Below are 9,416 nucleotides of genomic sequence, written 5' to 3' on the forward strand. Positions count from 1 at the left end.
TTTTATTGTCCTGGTTTTTTTACTTGCCTGACCCTTTTGTTTTGTTTTCTGGAGGGGGCTGAAGGTCTCATAATAGAATAGATATTTATAATGGACTCTGCAGAAGAAAATTGACAAGGTGGAAAGCAGGTCATTTTGGAACGGCAGTGCTACAAAGCGCCTGGGAAACTGGGACTGTCAGTACTAATCAATATATTCCACCATATCTATCACAAATCATTTCTAACAAAAACCAGCACCAGTGGAATGCGAGAATCAATTTACTACTGGCTCCAGTTGTGCTGATTGATGTTGAAAGACTGGAAACACTTTGGGGGGTTTAGGAATAGCAAAGTGTCTGTGGTGCTGTTACTAATATTTGTCTGGGGGAGTTCCCACGAGCCCTGGTTGGCACTATAACACCCCTCCTTTGAAGCGCTGTGGCAAATGCACAAAAACATGGTCCCTGTCCTCGGCTGGGGCTTCTGCCTAAATATCTTGGCGGGGAATGGCAGAATTTGAACATTTGTCTTCATTACCTGGAAATGAGGTGATAAATAGCTTGACTGCATTTCCTGTCCCCTGTCCAGTGACAAGAAAATATTGTTGAACCTGAAAAAAAGTGACTATGTGAGATGGGGATCAGTGCTCTTTTTTTAAACTGCTGGGTACCAGAGCTTTCATACCTCTGCGTATGCTTTAAAAAAAGATAAATTAAAGATTCTCCATGATTAGGCAGTCCTTTGAGCAGATGCCAAAGCACTGCATTGATCAGTATTTTAAAGTGTACATTCTGAAGGAGGCAGGTGGTCTGCATGATAGGTAACATTACCAGGCCTTGTGTTCTGTTGCATTTTACTTTTCGACACCGTGGAGCTAAGAAGATCAATCCGGCCAGCCGCCCTGTTCACACTGCTGGGCACAGACCACGGCAAAAGTCACCCTTTGCTCTTGGCTGGCTTACTGCAAAAGAGAAATACAGCTATCTTAAGTATCTTTTTGGATTAATCTGTCATGCTTTCCAGAATCTCCTGAAGCTTTAAACAAGGTATTTTGAAGTCTTTTGAATGCCACGTGTTTTCAGCAGCAGCCTTTCTAGGGTGAGTAATTGGAATATATGAAGCATACACAAGCATCCAAAATCACTTGTTCATCCCTTGATCTGAAGATACCAGACAAAGGCCATCTTTTGTTCTTGTCGTTTTCTGATTCCGTGAGCCCTACTCTTATTCCTGGTGCTTGAGATACTTAGGATTTTACTTTAGTTTTCACTTTCGCTGCTGTTTCACCATGGAGGTGATGATTGACGGCCCCATTTTTCAGATGTGTGGGTATGTGCTCAGCATAGTTCCACCCGTAGCCATTCAGATTTGTTGTTCTCTCCTCTCTAATACGTTCCCACTCCCTGCTGCAGGGAACTAGTGGCCTGAAAGACTTTGGTTGTTCCCTGCATCAGCATAAGGAGCGTTTCTGTGAGCCACTGCTGGGTATGGCAGTATGAGCTCCCGTATCCACGGGCTGATGTACATGGACGCACCTTTCTTTTGAAACTGTTCACTTGGGCTGGTCTTAAATGCAGCTTTAAACTGGCTGTATCTTGCTGCAACTGGAGCCGGTTTGACGACCAGGCCGTTGCCTCAGACTCTTTGTTGGACCGAGATAAGGAAAAACAGGGTGAGAGACCGAGAGTGGGGGAAGGGGCCACAAATTGAAGGGACGTTGGCTCATATGGCTCTGAGATTATTTTTTTATTTAGGGGGTGGGGATGGTTTGTCTTTGGTGGTTTGGTGGGTTTTTTGAGTCATTGTAGCTTTAAGCTTTGCTTTGTTGTGATGCTTCTGCCATCAGTAATTTTTCATACTGAGAAGAGGAAGACGCCTCTGAACTCTTCAGATGGGAGGTGTGGAGCTAAAGTGCCGTCCCTGGAAAGCTGGGACATTTTGAGAAATGTGCTTGTCCCTTACCCAGTGACTGGTGCGGAATGGCAGTAGTAAGCGTTGCCTACCAGCTGCCAAGCAGCTATCAGGCAGAATTCCTCAGTTCTTCCAAACTGCGCCAGGCTGAAATTTCACTACAGTTACCTTACTTCTGCTGGGCTCAGACTGTCTCCAGGCGGTGTGGTTCTGAGAGAGACTCAACCCTGCCTTCTCCAGCATCGTCATCTTGTGTCTTGTTGGTTACACAGAGACAAGACAAATACTTGTTCTGAAATTCTCTCTGTCTTGGCAAATAAAGGTCTCTAATCCTGATTTATGGCTTAAGAGCACCTTCAATGAACAATCCTTGCTGCAAGGAGGAGGGAGGAACCTCAATTTATTGATCCGACTCTGTAACAACAGGTAATATAATGTCACACTTGGAAAAGTGGTTCTTGAGTGACTTATTCTTGCCCTTTGTTTTGCTAGTAAAGATGACAAAGATGCAACTGATCAGATTTGCCTCCATCTTGGGGAGGGAGGAGGTAATATGCACCAGAAAAGTTGTAGCATTTCATCACATTTTCCCTTCCTCATGTCTGCTGCTGAAAGGTAGCTAAGATATGAAAATCCTGCAATCTGTTCTGCAGCTCAAAGTGGGCACTTTTGTTCATTTCTCCGCACTGTGTATAATCTATGCAGCAGCTTGGCAAAACTACAATGGGGGATGTTACAAGGACTCATTGAAGGGAAGGCTGATGGAGCCATGCAGATGGGATTACTTGGAAGATTGCAAATCCAGAAACAATTAAAAGTCTAGTTCATCTTTATTTTGATTCAGCTATGGTTTGAGCCATGGACCAGATCCCAAAGCTGGAGTGCTCTAATGTGTTTCGAGGGGGGGGTGGTGTTATTTTTTTTTTTAGGACTGTTGTTAGCTCTTAGACACTGTGTCTTACAGTATGAGACTCCTGATCTTCCAGCTGCTCTGCTTACCAGCCGTGCCAGGACAAGGTGATGCCTTTGCTAATGCTGTCATGGAGCTGTCTGCTGGGTGTGCTTAATGCAGAGAAACAAGCGTAAGCAGCATGCAGGCACTTTGTGGAAGCAAAAACTACTGAAGAAGGGATTTGTTCAGTGCAGGGTAATTCCTCTCTTGATCAACTACTTTTCCCGAGAGCTCCTGCAAGCTTTGCCCCCTCCTAAAGCTATCAATAATACTTGGATTTGATAGAAATCTTCTACCTCATTTTGGATGGTGGGTGACCAGATAGCAGAAGCTACCTCTGCATGAGTCCTAGCAACTGAGTGACAGTTTCTCCTTCTTCCCCAAGTATGAGGTGCTACCTTGCAAATGCTGGGCTTAAGTAAACGTAGAAGCTGTTAGAGGAGGTATTCTGTCCATGGTTACATCAAGGAGCCAAATGCAGGTTAGCGCAGAGCTCCCTTGTGTGACAGGAGAGTGGTGGGGCTCCATCCTTCGGCATGCCGGTACTGCCCTTTGGGAAGATCTGCCCTGCCAACTGGAGCCTACAATGCTGCTTTTTTTTTTTTTTTTTTCCATGGTGCTGGTTTCCTGCTCTGCAGTCACCATTCTTTTTCTGTAATAGTGGAAGTGGCCACTTGTACTTCATACTATTCATTTTTCTGATTTAAAACTGATTTTAAACCTGCAGCAAGGCACCTTGCCAGCCGTGTTGCGTATCCTGACCCACGGATAGGGTTGCAGTGGGTACCAAATGCCCACCCTGCTGTATACTGCTTCCTACATAGCGATGAGAGCCTTGTGCTTGCACAGGCCTTATTTTGTTTGAGTCAAGCTCTCTTTCTGGTTTGTTTGATATTAATTTTGAAATGTTTGATTAACAACTTGTTAAAGGAAGTGGAGAAAAATCCTCTGAAGCCTCTGCAAGCCCTGTCAGTGCATACGCTAGCGATGCAGTGATTAGGATGGAAGCTTTGAATGCTACAGCTGAAATTGGCACCAGCTCTGGGTAAGTCACCTTCTCTCACCAAAGTCTGTTGCTTTCTTGAACCCTCCACCCCCACCCCCACTCCCACATATAAAGTGGCTGAGTTTGCCAGATCACAGGTTATGTTCAATTAGTGTTTATAATGATGATGCTGGGCAAGGTGCATCTCTGTTACAGCTGGCACAGAGATGTTGTAGAGAAACTGAAAATTTCTAGGAAATCAGTTTTTAATGCTTTGATCCTTGCACGATACGTAGGGAGGGCGAGCTTTGGGGGTGGCATGGCTTTCAGAAACAGTACACACAAGGGCAGGAGAAAGCAGTGCTTGCACAGTGGTCTTTTCTCAGGGATATTGGATTGTTTGAATCGAGGGTCCATTATCTTCTCTAAAATTCTGAGTTACAGCTGAGGTCATTTGGTCTGCTAGCCTTTGGGTTGTTAGAAGGCAGCGAATGTAGTAGAAGCTCACTCAGATGAGATCTTTGTTGTCCCTGATAGCAGAAACTGGACTAAATGACCTATGGATGCTGTTCTGCATCCTCTTCCCTTCTCACCCTAACTGAGCATGGTGGAAAAGCAGTCCTGCGCTCTCCTCCTAGACAACTAATAGCTTTATTCACCTTGTTTCCCCTCCAAAATACACACACGCCCACCTGCCTGCCCTCCCCTCCCTCCACGAAAGGCCAAGGAGCAGAGATGGCTTGCTCCTCCATGAATTAGCCTGGCCAAGCAACTTGTTCTGCATATTCCCAGCGCTTTTATTCCAGGGTTGTTTCTCCTCCCCCACTCCCGCTTTCAGTGCCCTGAATCTGCATTTAACTAGTTCTAGCCCTAAAGATCTACCCTGTGTCCTAGCACTGCCTGGAGCAGATGCAGCGCAAATGATTGATCCTCTCCCGTTGGCGATTTGGCTTTGACTGCACAAACCAGCCAATAAAGCCGAAAGGGCCAGGCAGCTGGTCACGAGGATTCGCTTGTAGCTGCAAAGTTTTAGGCTCAAAGAGAGGAGGAAGTGTTTGCTCGAAGAATGCAATTGCATTCCTCCTCCTTTCTCCCGCCGCCTGCTCTCGATGATGACAAGTTTTTAGAAGTTGCTGTCTGAAAGAAGAGACGTGAGTGTGCCAGGCACGGCTTGGACGGGAGGCTGACACCTCGTTTTCCAGCGACTGAAGCCGGAGTGTGTAGCAATGGAGGTCATGACCTGATCTGTGTAGAAATGCTCTGAGAAGGCTTCGCTGAAGCCCCTGTTGAGATTCTCTCTCAGACAAGTCTGCTTCTCACTGGTTTGTCCACTGAATCTCTTGATCTGCTTTGCGGTACATACAGCACACTTCTAATGAAGAGCGTCGCTTTTCTTCTGCTGGCACTCTCATTCTCATCTGTATAGTAATTACTCTCTTACAGCAACTGTTCCCCTTGGGGCCCTTGCATCGTAAAGACTCAATGATTCCCTCCTCCCCTCCTTTCTTCCCACCCAAAGCATGCACTCGTCTGGCCCCTTCCCTGTGTTTTTCTTGAGACACTTCTACAGTTATAGTGACAAAACCTTCCTTTATCCCTTCAAATTCTGTTTTTCATCCTCTCCTCAATGCCATGTTAGCCCTGGAACACAACACAGCGTCCAAGCGGACATACCCTAGGGATCACCTGTAAGTTTGATATCTGTTACAGCATGCATGAGATGGCACAAGCTGCGAAGGTTGACCAGACAGCTTTGACAGCAGATGGGCCATACCACTAAGATTGTCCAAACCCACGGTTGCTTTAGTATGTTCAAGCTCTTGCAGAATGTGGTTGTCCAGTCCTTTCTACTGTGTTTGTGGTTTGGGTTTTTTTAATCCCATTCCCCCCCATACAAATATATCTCCCAGCAATCAGAAGTAGCTCCTGAGACCTGGGGTCTTTGGGTCTGGAGACCTTTCTCAACAGCTCGCTAAAGCTGACCTGTTCGGCAATAATTACATTTTCATCAAGAGAAACCAATAGATTTTATGGGTACATAGCTGTCAGTGGCCTGTGAGATATGAGACCTAGTTTCTAGTTCTGGCTCCAGTGAACACTTGTACATTTTTTACTAGTCAGTCATGGGATGAAGCACATGAACAGGGATGCTGGTCTGTCTTCTCTCTCCCAAGCGAGTTTGTGCTGGAGTGACTACTCTCACTTAGCACTGGTGATTTATTTAATTTGCTTTGAACTGCCATAGACTCAGCAGTAAGTTCTGAATTGGGTCAATTTGCGCACAACGTCAAAGTGTAAAAAATAATACAAGCTAACATTGTTTGTGTTCTGGAGGGCAGCCACGGAAAAAATACCTGCTCCTGGAAATGCTGTGGTCCAGTCTGATTCAGCTCCTCATACAGACAAAGCATCACTGCAAGCAAGCTTCTTGTTTTGGCTCTTGTAAATCTCGGCTGTGGTCTGTCTGTCCCAGAGTTATTGTGCCTCTAGATTTAAAGTCCTTTTCTTGACAGCTGAAAATGATCAGTCTACCAAGAGCTGAGCAAATCTATGCTGAGATCAAAAATGAGGCAGCTTTCTCTCACCTGCCAAGACTTCCAGTGCTAAATGTTTTTCCAGTTGCACTGTGGTCTGCCAAGCATCATGTTTTCTCCAGACACCTTTCTTCTAACCATGTGTTTAAATCAGTGAGAGCTTCTTGGGATTGAGTATTTCCTTTTTGGCATTCAGGCCATTTACCTAGGCATATAAATACAAGTGCTGGAAGGCTCCTGTTTTCGTGAATGCTGGCCACAGGTGGTTTTTCAGGATGGTGGGGCATCCTGATTGAAACAATAGATCAGTAGTTGTAGTTCAGTGATGGATAAAACATAGTGGTGGAGGAAAAATATCATTTGCAGACGCTTGGAAATGGTCCAGAGGGATATTTCATGTTTAAATCATGATGCACTGCACTTGTACTATTTCAGTGAATGTCCAGAGGACAACGCATGAATTTAGAACTCAAAATACCAATTTTCCTGCCCAACATCTCGGCTAACTCTCCCGGGAGCCTCAGAGTCAATGCAGGGAGGGATCCCAGCTTCCTGCCCCCCCATCACCCTCTGAGCTGACCATTATGAACTTGGAAACCTCCACACTCTCTGAACAGCTCGCCACACCGGGTGCGTGATTTTGGCAATGCTGGAAGCCTTGCTGTATGATTTATGTTTGCTGTCCAGTGGCTTGCTTCTTAACTATAGCTGCAAAACTGGCTGGATTCTTATGGATTTGCTAGTTGAGGCTGGTGAGTGGTGAGTAGCAGCATCATAAGCTCAGCAGTTTTCAGAATTTCCTGCATCCTCAGCTCGTGATCCTGGAGTGATTGCATTCTTTGGAAATGCTATGCTGCAGCCTGAAAAGATTCAGGTTGTAAATAATTTTGGATTTCAAAACTCTTCCCAGGTTAAGAGAACTCATTTCTAGCAAAAACTAACTGCTTTTTTCTGACATGTTTCGTCTGGCCATGAATGGAAAAAAGTATCAGGCTTGATAAACCACTGGACCTGATCCAATGCTATGCTTAGTTTGGAAGGGATATAAACCTTTAACTTACTTGATATGAAGTGCAGGTCCAAGGCTGATGTGAGAACGTGTGGCAGTGAGAACAAGCAGCACAGGCAGTTGGAGCATTTTTGAGCCTGCCAAGTATTCATTGGTAAGGGGTGGGAATGAGTGGAGAAACATTTCAATTTGGCATCCCTATGCGATTCGGATGCTGTCACAGTGAATTAGCAGCACTTTTTTTCCTGTGGTCCATCCTAGGCTTTTGTCATTGAAGCATCGCTTTTGCCTGGATGTACTTGTTAAAAGACAAAGTGGGAATAAAAAAAACCCAATTCACAGAAGTGTCCCAAAAAAGGCTGATGATGTTATGCCAGTATCCTCTGAACGGAGAGTCTGAACAGTACTGAACCATCACTACCAAAGACTGTTGCAGCATAAATGTTACAGGGGATTCAAGCTACAATTACTCATTTTGTACAGTCACTTAATCCACTAATGGGGAGAAATGGGGCAACAGTTTAAGAAGGCAAGAGAACTGTCAGAGATTATTAAATCTACTAGAATGATTTGTTTTGGTAGTCTCTCTTGACCCAAGTACATGCTTCAGCTAATGCAACAGACTTAATGCCTCTGGTAATTAGAGCAAGAAGTGATGGGTCATCATTAGCAACTGCAAATTAAGGGTTATATTTCATCTGGAAGGCAGCGTCTTCAATGGGGTTTATTTGTTGCCACTGCAGATCATCTGTGAGTCACAAGTGGTACACTGGACTGACTCATTTGTGTGATTTAGTAGAGGCTTTTTAATACATGCTTACTGTTCCGTATGAGTAGTTTTTCTAAATAGTTGCCAAACAGAAAAAGGCACAATATTGGACTTCCCTATACAGTTAATACTACTGCTCTTATTTACATGAGATCAGCCATTTTTTATTGTTGTACCGTTCACAGTTCGGATTATTTTTGACTGTAGGTTTGAAATATATTTGTCGTATCTGTGAACCTGGAGAGTGAAGAAAGGAAAGCCAGGCAAGCATGGAAAGCATCAGTAATTGGCAGCTTCAGAAGATCCAAGAGCCAATCTAATAACCTTCAAGGTATATATTCACAGAATACCTTTATGTGGGTTTCACAGATCCACAATCACGTGAAGTTCTGGGTATTGCCAAAGGCACGAATAGGGATGATATATCACAGATTCAGTATTTTTGCAGATACTAGGAAATCCCTAAATCCTCTTAGAAGAATACTGATAAGCCAACGAAGGCACAGGTACAGAGGCAATTAGCCACAAACTGAACTCCATTGCAAGGTGGGTGTAAGGTGGGCACTAAAATACTAGGCTATGGGGTGGGTACTGAAATAAAATAAGGGGTTGTGTGTGGGGGGGTGTGTGTGTGATACAGCTGAGTCACTGCAGATGAACTTAGATCAGCTGAATGGGAACACATGGCCCTGGCTGCTACTCCATGAAGCCACGTTCTGCGGCAGGGCATGGCCCCCCTGTGCAGCGGGTGTGGGGAAGGAGTGTGTAAGCTGCTCAAAAAGCAACAGTTAGCAAACGCTGTCCTTCAATGAACAAAATACGCCTGGTGCTGGAGAAAGGAGGAGGGTTTAAGTGGCAAGAGGGATGTTCTTTCCTTCTGTGCTTCTCAAAGAGTGAGGAACAAAGAAATGGGCTTTTTTCTCTCCACCTGGCTGGTGTGCCTGGGGCATTAAGCTGTAGGCTCAGAGGAAATATTTTCTCAGGTGATCGTGTTTATCAGCCTTTGGACCTTGGGTCCATCTTGGGTTTTCTCCATTTATCATCTTACTTTCCTATAGAAGAACTATCAGGATAGATGCTCCCTGGGAGGGAGCACGGGTTTACTTCTGTAGTTTTGGTGGTCAACTGGAGAAAAGAAAGAAAAAAAGAGACAATCTAGAAATCCTGAGCTTTGACTGGGGAGAGCTGCAAAAGCTGTGACTGTTGGCTGAAGTTAGATGAAGGTTTCACTGCAACAGCGCTGCATCAGCTCAGCAGATCTGGCTGAAGGAGCCT

Source organism: Falco peregrinus, chromosome 6, assembly GCF_023634155.1.
Source record: "Falco peregrinus isolate bFalPer1 chromosome 6, bFalPer1.pri, whole genome shotgun sequence".
Classification (NCBI taxonomy): Eukaryota; Metazoa; Chordata; class Aves; order Falconiformes; family Falconidae; genus Falco; species Falco peregrinus.